General features: G+C 40.7%; 1 non-coding gene and 1 pseudogene across 1 annotated transcript; one reads left to right on the forward strand and one right to left on the reverse strand.

The window, feature by feature from the left end:
* Nucleotides 1-3488: 3488 nt before the first annotated feature.
* On the reverse strand, nt 3489-3592 carry LOC114216546 (U6 spliceosomal RNA). Its single transcript, XR_003610799.1, has one exon. It is a non-coding gene; the product is annotated as a U6 spliceosomal RNA (small nuclear RNA).
* A 3618-nt stretch (nt 3593-7210) lies between these two features.
* LOC114216473 (splicing factor 3B subunit 4-like) overlaps nt 7211-17290 on the forward strand; it is a 57620-nt pseudogene continuing 47540 nt past the window's right edge.

The following is a 17290-nucleotide window of genomic DNA, read 5'->3' on the forward strand; positions in this document are numbered from 1 at the left end:
CTTATGGTAGAAATTTCTGTTAATGGAAATACCATGGAAATGCTAACAAAGGAAAAGAGAATGGAATCTACCCTTTACTGGACACCTAGTATCAATCAGTCACCACAGAAAGCATTTTTATATATACTGTGCCATTTAAAACTTACCACAGCCCTCAGATACATTATTTAAGTTCCCACTTTAAGGATGAGAAGATCAGATTTAAAAATCTTGGTAATCCTGTCAAAGGTGCAGAGCTGGTAAGCATTAGTTCAGGGATCCAGCCTCAGATCCGTGTTGCCTAACGTCTTTGCTTATCCATTTTCCACCATGGCTTCTGGTTCTAGCACTTGGATGTGTTACTGTAAGAAGAATCATTCAAATAGCCTCCTTAGTTTCAGGACGAGGGATCAAGTTGAAGTGTGGGACTAGAAATGTGTGACGTCTCTGAGGCTGTCCTCAGTCTCCTCTGGAGTAGACCCAACCTGTGGCTGATGTCAGAATCACCCAGCCTCTGACGTAACACGCAAAATTCACCGAGAATTGTGGTACCCTGTCATCAGGACGTCTGTAAGCTGGGTCACTGGGACTCCACTCCATATTACAAGCCCCATGATGCCTCCAAAATCTCTAGGGTCATATGTATATTAGAGCACAGGATGTTTGAGTTTTAGAAAGATAATGTGCTGTGTTAGCAATTATCCCAGAACACGTCCTACAGGTGTGAGGCAGCGACTTGTAACCTTATAATTATATTGATATTTCTGCTGTGGAACAAATGAATATTCATAGTGAATAGGGGAAAACAAGATAATAAGTATGCCTGTCAGTTCAGGTAAGACTTGGCCGCTAAACAAGTTAGAAATACTTTTGGTTTAGAGTTTTGGAGATTTCAGAATTGCAGACAATTGATTCTGAACCTGTTTTTCAAAAACTGGATGCTTCTGGGAAACTATCCTGTTACTATTTGCAGGGGAGAAAAAGAGTAAATACTACATGAAACTTGAATAATACTTTGCTCTCGACAAAATGTTTTCACACATTATTTCACCCTCAGAGTAACAATGTGAGAGATTTTTATTCTATTTTATTGGTAAAGCTGTTCAAGTTCAGAAAGCTTGAGAATCTTGCAGGAGGTCACGTAGCCAGGAAATAGTAGGCCTGGAAACACTTATATCCTCTGAACTCTATACCTCTGACCGGGCCTATAGGTTCTAATTCCAATTTCATCTCTTTGTACTGTGGACCCTTCAAGCCACTGAAGTAGGAAAAACCGAGTCCTCCTCCCAAGTTTGTTCTTTACTCTCACATGACTACCACATTCCCAACACTTGTGACAGCAGCTGTGTTGCGGGGGGGCGGGGGGGTTCCCCACACCAAGCTACTCTGTGACACTGGCTGGGTGCCCTACAATTTTAACTCCATTCTGGCAGTATTTCTCTGGAGATAGCATCCGATCCCACATGTTAAGGGCTCAATTAAAGGGGGTTAAGTGTCCCTCTAACTTGAGATACCAATCACAAGTTTAGGTTGTTACCTGTGCTCCTGCTTGATCAGCTATAAATTGGGAGGCTCCTGCAACCCCGCTCCTTAGATTTGATTAATTTACTAGAGTGGTTCTCAGAACTCAAGAAAACAGTGTATTTACTATTTACCAGCTTGTTATAAAAGGATATGATAAGGCATACATGTGAACATCCAGATGGTAGAGATGCAGAGGGCAAGGTATGTAGGAAGGGCCACAGAATTTCCATGCCTTCTCCCAGCGTCTCCATGTGTTTACCAACCCGGAAGCGGAAGGGCTCCCAACCACCTACTTTTGGGATTTTTAATGGAAGTTTCATCATGTAAGCATGATTTATCATGAACTTCTTTTCCAACCCCTCTCCCCTCTCTGGAGAATGGGGAGTGGGGTGGAAAGTTCCAAGCCTCTAATTATGGCTTTGCTCTTTCTGGTGACCAGCCTCATCTAGGAGCCATCTAGGAGTCTACTCAGTCACCTCATTAGAACAAGAGACACTCCTATCACTGAGGAAAGTCCAAGGGATTTAGGAGCCCAGTGTCAGGAACCAGGGTCAAAGACCAAATATTCAAACAAAAGATGCTCCTAGTGCTCTTATCACTCAGGAAATTACGAGGGTTTTAGGAGCTGTCAGGAACCGGGGCCAGAGACCAATTATGTGGTTTTTATTATCTCATACCCCTAAATCTCACTGAAGTTCGGTTTCCTTGTCTATAACCTAGAGACAATTAGTTTTCTGCCTAATTCAAAAGACTGTAGTGAGAAGATTATATTGTGCTATGCAAATGTAAGATCTTATTACTGTACACCTGCATCATTTGGCTCAAAATCCATGTAGCTTGGTCAGGACAGGGAGTATTATCTGTGACTTCCTGGGGAGCTCATCAGAACTTATACAATGGCCAGAAGGGGACCTGTCCTCTCCTGCTGAGACTTAGCCCATAGCCACAGCTGCAAAGTTCTCATGTTTTAAATTTCCAGCTGATCCCTGAGCACATTCCTTTCTTGTAATGCAAATTTTAAAGGACATTGGCCTTCAAGCATGCTGGAAAAAATAAATTGAAACCTCTTTTTCAGTCTTTGGACCTTGGAATATATAATTCAGGTAATAAAAAATATATCACATGTTTTATTGCACATTTCTACGTAATACAGAAATAGATATTAGGGTGGAAGTTATCTTTCTTTTCAATACAGTCTTTTCAGGACTTCATGAAAAAGCAGCTATGCCAAAATCTGCTTCATGGAAAAACTCTTTAAGAGGGTGTCCAGAAAAATGCAATAAAGGTCATTAGTATGCCAGGAATTCGGTATTTGAAATATTGACCAAACCAGTTCCTACGTATATATTTTGTAGGTTACCGTTCGTCCTATAACATCACAGGACAGATTGGGCGTGGTCTTGTCTTCTCGACACTGGCATGATGGAAATTTTATACCACATTTATTATTTTCTTCCTTCTAATTTTGCATACACACCAAATTTCACATAAGTAAATAATTAATTTCTTGTGTGTATGTATATAAATATTGCACATACATATGTATATATGCACATGCATTGGACACATATCTATTGCACATATATATCTATGTGTGTGTGTGTAGGCATACACACATTATATGAGTGGTCATTTATTCTACAAACATATATTAATTACCTCATGTGAATCAGCTACTTACATGAGGCATTGGGTATAGGAAAAAAGAATATAATCTAATTCCTAACCTCTAGCAGACGGACGTTCATGAAAATGAATAATTTGGTTAGTGTAGTAGAAGAGCATTATCACAGTTTTATTGAGGGTCCAAGGAAATTGCATGAGAGAGTGTATATATATCTTCTCCATTAGAGAATCTAGAACTATAGAGATGCTACTTTATATTTTTCAAACGTGGAATATTGTTTTGTATCTTGTATATGCTTAATTTCTATTTTGTTGTTTAATAGTGGTTGGTTTAAAAAATCTGGAATGCGTTATTCTGGAAAAGCGATCAAACTTTGTATTTGCGTGTGATCCTTATGCAGGTGCCTTGCAAATCATCTCTTTACTGTTCCAACTTTAGTATATGTGCTGCCGAAGAGAGGCCTCAAACTTCGTATTTGAAAGGTAATGCTGGAGTGATTTCTGTATAGGACCAACCCAAATGAATGCTTTTTAAATCCAGATTGTGCAGACAGTATGTTGTCTTTTCATTTGTTAATAACTTCTTAAATTCCAAAGCATAGCAATTAGAATTGGATCACACATATAAAAGTTTAGATAGAAAAGTTATGAATTAAAAATATATATGTGGTTTCAAAATGTTTCAGTCATTCCCTTGTCAGCATCCTCACCTTTCAAGCCAGTCTTTCTGTCTTTGGAGCCAGATATACCATGTCGTATCTCTGTTGCTTATTGAAAATTTTGACAGGCAATGAGATGGAATGTACTTCGGCGGAAATACCAGGGAGAGGAATTCTGGAAAGTATTCAGTCAGTGGCCTTGGCTTTCCTTAGCATTATGTGTTGCTAGGGTTGTGTACAGAGACAAAGTTGTCACTATTAATTTCTGTTTGTGAGGCATTCCGGAGATATTGTTGAAGATAAATCCACGTTGTTATTTTCAGGTATGTGAGCTGTAAAACTGACACTTTAGCCCTCTGGCCATTTTTCAAAACATTACCTAATCCATAACATCATAATGATGACTAGAGGGAAACTTTCAAAAGCACAGTCATAAAGTGCCTCGATAAAGCCCACCGTAGGTCTTGTAGCAAAAGCTGATGTGAACGCCTCCTGACAGCAGCTGGAGGAGGCACCCAGATGTGTCTGCCATTGTGCCCATGTCATTTATATCCTTCAAGAGTCTCCGTTTCACGTTGGGATGGAGAGCCGGGCAGGGAGACCACATGACACAAATTGTACCAAATCCTCCTCAGGGAGGAAGGAGCCTACTGCATGGTTATGGCAGATAAAAACCCTGTTGACCTCTTTATCTTTAGACAGTGGGGGAGATTCTGAGTCGGTAAAGCCTTGCTCTTGCACCTGTGCCTGTCGGAGGTCCAGCCCCCTAGGAAGGGGCGGGGTGAGACGCAAGGGCCCAGAGTAGAAAGAGCAGCCTGCCAAGACAGGACAGGCCCCAGCCTGCACAAGGCTGCATGGCTGGCACTTCTTCCAGAACCAGCCAAAAACGACAGACAGCTGGCGAAGGGACTATAACTGGCAGGGGCTGGTGTGCTGCTCATTTTCTACGTGTACTCACAGAGCCAGAACTCTATCTGCCTCGTACCCATGGCATCTGCAAGAGACATCTCAATTGGCTCAGTTCTCTTCCCTGGTGACTGGTCTGTCTTCTCGCCTCTTTCTTACTCTTTCCTTACCCTACATCCCCCACCTGTGCCTCTGCCATTTCCGATCCAGAGCTCCTGAAAGGTTAACCCACATGGTGGTTCTCTACACTAATTGTACATTAGAATCACCTGGGAAGCCTTAAAAAGACGACCTACGCCTATGCCTCTGTGCGCGGCGCTTCTAACTCAGATGGGCCACGAGTCAGCATACGTAAGAAATTCACCAGGTGATTCTAATGTGCAGCCAACATTAACAACCGTTGACCTAAGGAGTTAGGGCTTTTTAAAGTAAGTAATGAGTCGCGCTAGTAATGTTTCTGGATTGGGGAGTGTGTGAGAAAGATACATCTGGTGACATTTTGCAGGGTATATAGGAAAGGGGAGAAAATGGAGATGGAAACCATGGGTTTATCAATTCCATCAATATTCAAAGGAGGATCATTCATGGTGGCTGGAATGCCATTGCAGGTAAAAGGGCTCCACTCACAAAACTTTGTTTAGGCCCCATTAAATATTTTGTTCAAATGTCATTTAAAATGTCTTCTGTGATAAAAGATCAAATACTCAGAATGTGTTTCTATGGAGGAGGATTTGTAATTGACAGTGATTTGCACCTGTAGCTAAGGGAAAGTGGGATTGGCTTTCTTTCAGACTAAGGAGACATGCAGATACCCTCAAACCTATTCTCCATTTTTATGTTAGATGATGAATTCTCCCTCAGTCTGGCTGGAGGCCAACGAAGCTTGTTTTGGTCAGATTGGAGATGGGGAATATCGAGAATAATCCCATCCATTCACTCGAGATCAGGGGCTATGAGGTCATGGAAGCCACCACTCTGCAAAGGTAATCTAGCCAGAAGATAGAGAAATTGGGAGAAGTTAGTTATAAAACATATTCATGCTGCTGATATGGAAGTACAGTAACATGTTCCTATTGCTCTCTTCTGCAAAATGGAAGCAGAGAGAAAAAAGTGATTCTAATTTGCCAGTTAAATACTAGAAAGGTATGATAATTCATTCAATCATTAATTCATTCTTTTAAAAAAATTTTATTGAGGTGATATTTCAGCAACAAAATTCGCATTTAAAAGGGAAGAGTGAAGTGTCATTTACTACATTCATGATATTATACAATCACTACCTCTATTTAATTCTAAACCATTTTTAACATATAAATACTAATTTATTCTTAAAATATTTATCCATTACCCTATATACAACCCCTGTTGTGCCAAGCATGAAAAACTTTATAAAGAACAATAAAACAATAAAACTTAATTTACTTAAAAAGTAAATTTTCAGTAGGGAACTTGGCCATTTTCCTTTAAAATATAAGACAATATATGATAATATCTATAAAAAAATGACACCAAGTAAAGGATAGCTAATTTCTGATTTGTGGATGTCAGTAGGTTTGGTGTGAAATCCTCATGAAGGAGGCAGTATTTGAGACAGGCTTTGAGTGATGGGAGAAAGAACAAGTGGAGGGAGGCAGCATACTTCTGGTAGCATGAATATCATGAGCCAAGGAAAGAAAGAAGAGGCATAAGAAATACTCAGGGAGTGTGACATGATTACACCTGGGCAGGATGGGAGGAGCAGAAGTTCAGACTGGAAAAGTAGATTATGCCAATATCATTCATAGAGATCTTTGAATAACTGACAAAGAAATTTGGATTTTATTTGCTAAGCAATGAACAGTTACTGAATATTTTTTAAGCAGGAAGAAATATGGACAACACAGTATTTTAGGGAGATAAATGTGATGACTTGGTAAGGATGGATCAGAGAGAAGGAAATTGTCCCTTTACGTAACTCTAGCGACACCCAGGGCACTGGTCTGTCAGTGTGTAAATCAGAGGAGAGAAGCTCCCAAGCCCCCAAAAGCAAGCTGGTGTGGCCATAAAGGATGAAGTTTTTTTGTTTGCTTGTTTGTTTTGGTTTTTTAAGTAAGCTCCATGCCTAACATGGGGCTTGAACGCACGACCCTGAGATCAAGAGTCGATGCTCTACCAACTGAGCCAGCCAGACACCGCAAGGACAAGGTTTTAAGGAACCTCAACCACCACCTGTTGCTTCTAGTCTAAGAACCAACTTTGGTTGCCTTGTCTTAGAGACTCTGTCCAAATACTAGGCCAGTCTTTTGGTAAATCACAGGATCAGCCTTATAGGTAAATCATGGTCAGGAAGTTAGTAATTGTCCTTCAGTGATAATTCCTCTAGTGACTCTAGTCCAGGGAAACATGGGTCTCTACTGAACAGGGCCTGTTTGACCATATGCATGTCATGGCAGTGATGGTTATTCGATTGACAAATCAAAGGCAATTTCTTCTTCAGCAGAAGCTTGTGGTCAGGTGTGCAAAGAATCCTCTCGAACATGAGGTATGTAGATTTGCTCCACTGGTCATGTTATTCTCATTCAACAAAAATATGCTGAATGCCTACTGTGTGTTAGTCCCTCTCTCATCAAGGACGCTCACCGGGCAGAGAGAGAATATCAAGTCCATTTGCACCATTTCCCTAAACTACAGATGACAGGTGTGTGGCAGGCTTTCCCTCCACTTCCTACTTCTCAGTCCAGGTGGTCCTAGCGCTCCTTCCCACTGGTCACAGCTCACATCCTCCTCAACACGAAGCTGCAGGCTGCCTCCACATACACCGAGTAGAGGGGACTTATGGGATGTTGCTGATTGTCATTTATTCACGTGCCTGCCTTGAAACGAGTAGTTTCTTCTTCCTTCCAGTGTTAAAATGCCTAAACCAGAGCAATATCGCTTTATCGTGTCATTCAATTTTAAGTGTCTGCTTTGTTTGGGCCTCCTTCAAACTAGGAGACTTGCAGTACAAAAAAAAAAAAAAAGTATATTCAGTCTCCCTTTGATATCCTTGCTACATATTCCGTGTTTATCTCCTATTGTCTAGAGTCAGTTAAAATGTGTAGGATCAGAAAAGGTCTAATGTGACTGGAAAAGATTCGCTGGAGACCTCTGGGCGCACTATTCAAATATGAGTCTCCACTGGGTATTTTTATGACCCGTCCTTTCACCTGCTGGCAGCCCTCAAGCTCTGAGTAGTCCTTCTCTCTCCACTGGTCTCCTCACCCCAGCAGAGTCCCTCCCAAGGATGTCCTTCCCAAAGTTGGCATCTGGACCACAAGGAAAGTTTTTCCTTTTCCCTTCAATTGTGGAAGTACAGGCTTGTCCCACCTCAAATCTGTCCCTTCCCTCTGCCACCAAAAAGGAGAAACTCCAGATATAGCCTTGTTCATTGACATTCTTTTGGGAATGAGTCAAATTCCAGTCCTCACATCTTCTAGGTATTCATACGTCAGATTCTCTGAGTTCCTCCTAAAGCCATCCCTCACTTGGATTGAGATGAAGGGTAAGTGCCCCTTATGTCCTTCATGAGTGGGGAAGGATGAATGTCCAGCACGCCAATAATTCTCCCTTTAAAATCTTACTATTAGGGCACCTGGGTGGCTCAGTCAGTTAAGCGTCTGCCTTCAGCTCAGGTCATGGTCCCAGGGGCCTGGGATCAAGCCCCACATTGGGCTCCCTGCTCAGCGGGGAGCCTGCTTTTCCCTCTGCCTCTGCCCCTCCCTCTGCTTATGCTCTCTCACTCTTGCTCTTTCTCAAATAAATAAATAACTAAAATCTTTCAGAAATAAAATAAAATAAAATCTCACTGTTAATCCCTTTAGCCCTCAAATGAATTCTTGGCTATGTCTTCTATAGCCTGGAGGTGGATGAGGGCTAATCATGACCGCATAAGTATCACAGTCTCCAAGTGTGTCCTGCACAGGTGGTTTAGCTTCTGCCTTGGGCTACTGCATTTTTCTCTCTGAAAATCTAAGACAAGAGGAAAAATTAAATTTAATGACCAATTATATTTCTATTTTTTTGTGTGAATTAAAGTTCAGACAAAATTTGCAAACTACATGTCTACAGGCCCTTCTCTGAAACTTCTCGGAGCAGGTAAGTTTCAGAACTCATGATTTTTCAGATTTTATAAAGGCAATATGATGCACATAGCATAGATTATGCCACACTCCCAGTAGGATCAGGGGCAGCAGTATTCCATAACAAATTCAGCAAAATGTGCACATATTCACCCAAAGTTGGTGAATTAAGATGACAAATGGTGGTCTGATCGTATGTGGAGAAAACTCCTTAGGGCATCAATTCTGCTCTGTGAACTCTTGGGAAAGAATTTTTAGGAAGTTTTGGTTTTGTATTGTGAATGGCAGACCTCTCTGCTGTCTCTTCACGAGACTTCCGCGTGTTTTCAGTACCTCTTGGGATGTTTCTTTTGTGTATGACACATGCCGGGATAGGTCACAGTTTTATTAGTTATATTTTTATAACATCTTTTTAAAGTGCTCTTTAAGCTGCTGTTTAACTTTATTAAATAATTCTCCTTTTGAATTTTAAACAGTGAGTAAAAAAAGGCTTGTTAATCTTTTTCTCCCTTAACCAAGGCTCCGTTGGAATCCTGGCAATTCTGAACATGTAGATAGAACCAAAGCAAAATACCAAAGGCAGTCTTTTAGCCATGAACTTGGAAACTGAAACCTACAATGTTATAGCATGAAATATCCTAACCAAGAAAAAGGTATTTTGTTTTCTAGTTTGTGAACACTCTGTGTTCTTAACTTGGAAACAGGCACAGGGAGGATTTACAGGCCATTCCCACGGATGCGTTTCAGTAACATTTCCTCATTGTTTGCAATGAAGTGCGGGAACGATTCTGGCATCAGTGCCTACTAATTTCACACGCTCTCCCCCTCGAGTCTGTATGGTCCCAGCCCCAGATCCCAGCACAGAAGGGCATTGCACCTGGCCCCTCTCTGCAGCCTTCCCTGTGCTGCGTCTTTGACACACGTGTCTTTGTTCTGCCTGAATGTGTAGCACATCTCCTTTTCCCAGCCATTTCAAACCTGGATGTTCATTTCCCATCCCTTTTCCAGTTCATTTTGTTTATAGGAAAGATTTCTGGTTATTTTCTAGATTTTGACTGCCGGCTGATGGACCGATAGGTTCTGCTGGCAAATTTGAACAATTTTCTGTGTTTACATCTGTTTCTTCTCAGGAGCACCCAGTGCTAGACTGGTTGTTGGCATGCCGCCGATTTCCTTCTCTTTGTCCAGGTCTTGATTTTAAAACAATACAACCTCCACAATTTGCCCTGAAGTAATTATCAACACTTCTCCCAGATGCATGATGTGGAAGGGATTTCTTTCTGCTGGAGATTACCTTCCCAATAGATGGAAGGAATTTTCCTTTCTCTAAAATGACTTCATGTATCTCTATCGTTGCTTTCATTGTCTTGAGCCAATGCTTTGTCTTGGAATGGTCTATCAGCCTCTGCTTTGTTCTATTTGTTGTTTATGCCTGAGACCCTGTCTGTTTCGCTGCACTTAGGATTCTCTTTTTGTCACCGTACTTTTCCCAACGGTAGTTCTAGGGACTCCTAAAGATACAATGGGTTATATGTTGGTGTGTGTTTGTGTTTATGATTTTTCAGCTAAAAAAAAAATCTGAGATGGCTGATGAATAGTACTGATTAAAAGGTATCTGTCGTCTACCAAAAAGGCATATTACTTAAAGACAAAATATTTTTAATGGGTAAACTATGCAGAATTCTAATCTATACTTTCCAGTTATCTGTTATAGAAAACCCATGCAGTTTAGTAAGGCTTCAAGATTGCCAAGTTTGAATACTTAACTTCAAGAGTCAGTGCTCAGAATGGGAAGTACACAGACTCTAGAACGGAGAACGGACAGACTTGGAGTCAGGTTGTATCATTCAATAGCTCTCCTGGCCCCATCTCTCCATTTACAAGATGGGAACCCCAGGGGTGCCTGGGTCGCTCAGTTGGTTAAACCTCTGACTTTGGCTCAGGTGGTGATCTCAGGGTTGTGGGCTCAAGCTCCACGTCGGGCTTCCTGCTCAGAGGGGAGCTTGCTTCTCCCTCTCCCTCTGCCCCTCCCCCCTCCTTCTGTTCTCTTTCTTATTTTCTCTCTCAAGTAAATAAATAAGATCTTTAAAAAATAAATAAATAAAATGGGAACAATAACATTTGCTGTACAAGATGTAGTTAAGATACATTCACACATAAAAATGCTTAGAATATAGTAAGCACCCCTCCCCCCAGAGGTAGCCACTTCTACTTTTATTATTGATTTTTCTGAAAATGCCCTCAGTCTGCCTCACTCAAGTGCTCTTACTGGCATGATTAATTATTATTCTTGAGTTTCATAAACCACATTTGGCTTTAATGAAATGATGCATATGTCCATCTGGAAAGTAAGTTAAAAAAATAAATATAATTCTACAGAATGACTAATAGCCCCTTGGGAAGAGCAAAGCACTTGGCAGGCTGAGGATTTTTAGGTATAGGACATAGAAATTTTGTCTGGGAATAAACAATCAACGCCTACTTTTTCATTAAAAATGCCAGAAGAAATATATTAATGTGTTCAGAGTCTATATTTCTAAGGGTTCATTTCTGCAACTCCCCCACAGTAAACTTTATTGTACTCCATTTATCTCCTTGGAAAACCAATCCAATTCTGGGATATGATATGTCTGAAGGAATATTCCACTTGCTGACTCGACTCTCAAAAGTTTTCTAAGATGCATCATGAATGAGCTTTAAAGAATTTCTCAGGAAACATAATCATTCTTGCTTGTCTAGATAAAAAACCAAAAGATGTAAATGGGATAAGGATCTCTCAATTTGGCAATAGAACAAACGTTTATAGAGCTCTTTTAGGAATTCCTATGAGGCAAATTGTTTCATATCAGCATTGGTCTGACCCAAGGGAACCAGAGGAAAAAAATGGAGACAAAAAGGGTTCTATGAAAATCGTAACAGAAAATTAAATTTATGAGTTATAGTAAAGATATTCATGGATGGTTCAATTTTCTGGCAATTCTGTTACTTAAAAATGTTGCATTTTATAATTAAATTCAAAGCATGTGTAAAAAGGTACCAAGCACTTGAAAAAGCAAGTTTAACTATTTACCAAAAGCTATATTTTGCATGTTTAAAGTAAGTCTTTTAAACCAAATACTCTTTTGATGCTTCATTATGCCTGGGGCTAGAATGGAGCATTGTTTCCATTAATTTGGCATTGTTATATCCACCAAGACTGTGTGTTCTCTTCTTAATACTTTCCCATTTACTCTCAGTAAGTACTTTAAACTACTTCACCAACATTTTAATAAGTCATTTTTAAGTTACTTGACATAAAGCTTCTAATATGAACAACACCCCAAAGTAACGTCTTAAAATGATCTGAATTTTGCTGTTAAGATTTCTAATGAAAAGCAGAACTCTTCCAAGGAGCAGAGTTAATTTTCAGACTTAACTTCCAAGCCTCCCAGAGACTGGAGACAGATTCACCATTGGTTATGATAAAGGAACATGAGACTTGCTCAAGAAATGTGGGGTCAAACTGGTGCCGAAGGCAGGGAAGAGATTTGGTGCTGGGTACTGGAGAACAGCAAGGCTGTGTTGGGGATCATCAACTTTGACATTTAACTACACATTTTCTCCAGAAGGTGGTGCTTGTCAGTCACTCCTGGATGGTTGTTAGAAAGGACTAAAACACATCCTAATTCTTTTAAGAGTTCCCCTCACTAAAAGAAGCCAATGAATACAGAAGCATTACTAGTTGGGCAACAAGACCTTATGTGTCTGCATATCCACAACTCTCCCATAATAGGCACCAGGGATCTTGGGCTGGAGGAATGGGTGGGGATAGACCAGTCCAGTCCTTCAGGCTTGGGAAGGGAAAATTCATGGAACCATAAAATTTTAAGCTGAACAAGTTTTTAAAGATCATCTGTCCTAAGAGGTCTTAACAAAACCCTAAGCTTGAAGTTGTTATATCATTTTGAACTTGAAGTTGTTATGTTATTTTGGAGTCATTTGCAAATTTCATATGTGTATTTACTGAGGAGGGGGGTTGATAGCTTTCATTATATTCACAAAGATGTCAAAAAATAAGTAAGATTAAGTAACGCTCACTTTATTTTATTTTTTTATTTTTTAAAGATTCTATTTATTTATTTGACAGAGAGAGAGAGACACAACATAAGCAGGGGGAGTGGGAAAGGGAGAAGCAGGCTTCCCGCCGAGCAGGGAGCCTGATGGGCTTAATCCCAGGACCCCGAGATCATGAACTGAGCCAAAGGCAGTTGCTTAACCAACTGAGCCACCCAGGTGCCCCGAGTAACGCTCATTTTAAAAAGGAGGAAGCTGAATTACAGCATGGTTAAGTGACCTATTTGTGTCTCTTTCAGAATAGCAGCGGCAGGGCGAGACATGGAACTCTGAGCGATGTTGCAACTACACAAAATTCCGACAAGTTTTCTTTATTTTTTAAAAATAGAAGTGTTTAGGGGCACCTGGGTGGCTCAGTCGTTAAGGGTCTGCCTTCAGCTCAGGTCATGATCCTAGGACCCTGGGATCGAGCCCCAGCGTTGGGCTCCCTGCTCTGCGGGGAAGCCTGCTTCTCCCTCTCCCTTCCCCTTGCTTGTGTTCACTTTCTCTCTGTCTCTCTCTCTCTGTCAAATGCATAAATAAAATCTAAAAAAAAAATTAAAAAAAAATAAAAATAGAAGTGTTTATAGGGTACTCTGCTAAACTTGTTTCTGTATGGTCTCAAAATAACTGTAAGGTTGGTTAAATATTCAAAGCTATCACCATTATGCTAATCATTTAAAAAAATGTTTCATTGACCAAATGTTTCCATTTTGATTGATTATGTTGGCATTATCCAGACATAGTCCCAATAACAGCACACTCCCATGACCAAGGTCCTGTAAATACTCTGGCATCTCCCCCCTTACCAATAAAACTATTCGGCAGAAGTATGCAGCATAAAAGGGAGAAAAATGGGAAACATATGTCTCAGTTCTCCATGTGAAATCTATAGCCATTAAGGGACTGATTTGCATTATGTGACCTAAGCATACAGTTAGTTAGCGACCATGGGACCCAGCAAAGCGAAAAGAAGGAGCAAAGTTGGAAGAGGTATTTCCAAAGGGGACAGGATTACAACTCTTTTTTTCTAAACCAAAACAACTCAGAAGCAAAACTAGTGAGAAAACATTTATATAGGACAAAAGAAATATAGTATCTTGTACTCCTATGGTATGAAAGAGTTCCTAAAAATTTAGCACAGGCTGATAAAAAGGCAAATATTCTGAGAAAATCTATAAATGAATAATTGTGGCAAAGTAACCTTAATAATGTGGCCCAAACCTAAATGAACAAAACATCCTCCACAACATTATCAACAAAATAACACCTATGATCCCAAATGAGTATCATAGGATAACAATTATTAGCCTGACTAGTGTTCATATCTTTCCCCACCTCTGAGCACTTCACTTCTCCTACCACTGAGAAAGGTTAGAAGTCGAATTTTCATGAGAAAACAGAATAGAAAAAGAAGGTAAGTCCCCCGGGGTCGCTGCATGGAGCCGGAACCTGGGAGTGTGGGCTCCCATGACAGTACATGATAGGCGCTTGGAGACTCAAGATAACAAGGTAGACGGCAAGGAGAAGAGAATGCTGTGGGGTAGAAAAGGGAGAGACTCTGGGTGGGGGGTGTAGAAAATAGGAAAGGTGAGACCGCTTAATAGGGTTAACACAGGCCAGGATAATAGAAGCCCTGATAATCTTGAAGGAAATACAGTAATGCTTGACAATTCCAAGTTGGGGGATGTCTCCCTAAATGTGACACTGTGGAGAGGGAGGCAAGGGCAAAAAGCAATCAAGGCTTTATGAAAGACTTACACAAGCCAAAAAGAAAATAAACAGTGTTTTCTAAAAAGAATGTCCAGGTCTTGCCATGTGTTTATGATGTAGATACCCCATGTGTGACCGAATTTTCACAATGGGTCATTTCACCTTCAGTGTGATGGGCATATTTGTCACTGCACTTGCCACAAAAGGACGTGTTCGGTGCACAGTGGAATCTCATTATATGGATGATGATAAGGACTGGGCTACAAGGAAGTGAAGGGTGAAAGAAAAAGGCTAGATAACTTAAAACTTAAATGAGCATCAAGGTCAATTGCAAGTTTCAACACATGGTAATACCAGGAAGTGAGGTAAGTTAGTAAATCCCTTCTATATTTGGGATGGCTGCTATCTACATTAGTCAACTATGAAAACGAACTAGACTTCTTCATGCTTGTGAAGGTGTGGAGCATAGCAGGTTATAGTGAGTGTCCATGGCCACAAGGGCCCGGCTCAATCCTGCCATAAATAGTCTTTGGAGGCTCTGTTTTCTTTGTTCGCCTATGTCCTGAAAGTCTTCACTTTAGTGACTGGCTTGCTAGGGCAGGCTTTGAATCAGGGATCACCACATCAAATCTTCAGATTGTGATTCAGTGGAAATGGCTAGAAACCCCTTGCTTCTGGCAACCATCAATCTGTTCTCTGTATCTATGAATTTGTTTTTTTTTTTAAGAGTCTACATATAAGTGAGATCATATGGTATTTTTCTTTCTCTGCCTGACTTATTTCAATTACCATGCCCTCAAGATCCATCCATGTTGTTATAGATGGCAAGATTTCCTTCCTTTTTATGGATGAATAATATTCCATTGTATACATACCACATTTTCTTTATCCATTCATCTATCCATGGACTCTTTGGTTGTTTCCATACCTTGGCTATTGTAAATAACACTGCAGTGCATGGCAGTGCATATGTTTAAGTTAGTGTTTTTGTTTCCTTGAATAAATACCAGAAGTGGAATTGCTGGATTATATGGTAGTTCTGTTTTTTTGAGGAACTTCCATACTCTTTTCCATAGGGCCAGCACCAATTTACATTCACACCAGCAGTGTACATGGGCTCCCTTGTCCCCACATCCTCGCCAATGCTTATTTCCTGTCTTTTTGAAAATAGCCATTTTAAAGGTGTGAGGTGATACCTCATTGTGGTTTTGATTTGTATTTCCCTGAAAGTTAGTGATTTTGAGCACCTTTTCATATACCTGTTGGCCATCTCTATGTCTTCTTTGGAAAAATGTCACTTTAGATCCTCTGTAGGGCAGTTTTTGTGCCTTCAAAAATCCCACCATGGAAAATGTATCTGGGGCATGCTGTTTCACAATGTGGTTTATGAATCATTTGCCCCAGAGTGCATCACTCAGTAACCTCTAGTCCAGACTAGCAGACAACCTCCTCTAGATATGTCCCCCTTCAATATTTCCAAGTGTTACCTGGGGTGTACTTCCATGTATCAAAGGGTTGGTCCTGTTTGCACCCAATTGCCCCCGGGATGTGATGCCCACACACTCTCCTAAATTTGGAGAATGGCAGCCAACTCTACAGACCGGCTGTCACAGAGGGCATCCCACCCATCTTATCACAACTGGTGCTGGCAAGCTAGAGAAATGCCAGGCATCTAAAAACCCAGACAAAAGAGATCTGCTGCCATGTCTCAAGCAGCGTGTCTATGTGTATCATTCATACCTGCAGCAGAATTGCGTGGGTCTGAAACTCATAGTGAGTTCCAATCTCTGCCCAGGCCCAGAAGATTTCAAGACTTGACATTTCATCCAAGGGCATTCCATCCCAAGATAGTGTCTGCTCCCAAGTCTCTCTATCCCAGAAGCACTTTCCAACGAACATGAATAAGACCAAGGCAGGTTCTGATGTTCACGGTTCAGACCACTGATCTTATTTTTTTCTTACTATCAAGAAAATTTTTTTCTCTGGAGCTTTTGTTGCACTTCCCAGCCACTGGACATTGGTAAACACCACCCAGCAGGCTACAGAAGCTTTGAAATTGAGCAGAAATGTACAAAGAGCTGTGGCTCTGTGCAAATTTGCCAAAGCTCTCTCTAGTCATCCTAAAATTTCATACATCAGTAGTTGTTCTCTTACTCCCATCAGTAGATACTCCACTATCCCGAGTATAACATAGAGGCAAAGTGTGAACATTTGAGTTATGAAGTCCTGGCTCAGAAGATGACATCCATTCTAGACAAGTGTCCTCGAGGGAGTTCCTGACTCTCTTTAACTTCTTTCCTTATCTGCACCCTGAAAATAATAAAGAGAATAATAATCTTATGGGGTGGTTAATGAGTTTCAAATTAGTGATATAAAGGGTTTAGAGCAGTCTTTGACACGTAGTAAGTACACGGCAAAGGGTAGTTCTTACGAATATCAGTAATAGCCTCTAATAAATATCTGCTGTAAGGTGAAGCTGTGGTCCACCCAGTCATAGATGGGGTTTATGCAAGAATCATGCTGTAGGGGCACTTCTCTGTTCTGCCCCTCTTGAGCAACAGAATCTCAACCACAATGGGCAGGTGGGGTCCTCTTATTCCAGATACCCATCTGTAACAATACCTGGCATGATCCTTAAGTGAGGACTTTATGAAGATAAAAAATTATTAGCTGAAAATGACCGGGCCTACCCAA

Source organism: Eumetopias jubatus, unplaced genomic scaffold (genome assembly GCF_037043125.1).
Source record: "Eumetopias jubatus isolate StellerSeaLion01/CBP00866 unplaced genomic scaffold, mEumJub1_p1.0 scaffold_3, whole genome shotgun sequence".
NCBI lineage: Eukaryota > Metazoa > Chordata > Mammalia > Carnivora > Otariidae > Eumetopias > Eumetopias jubatus.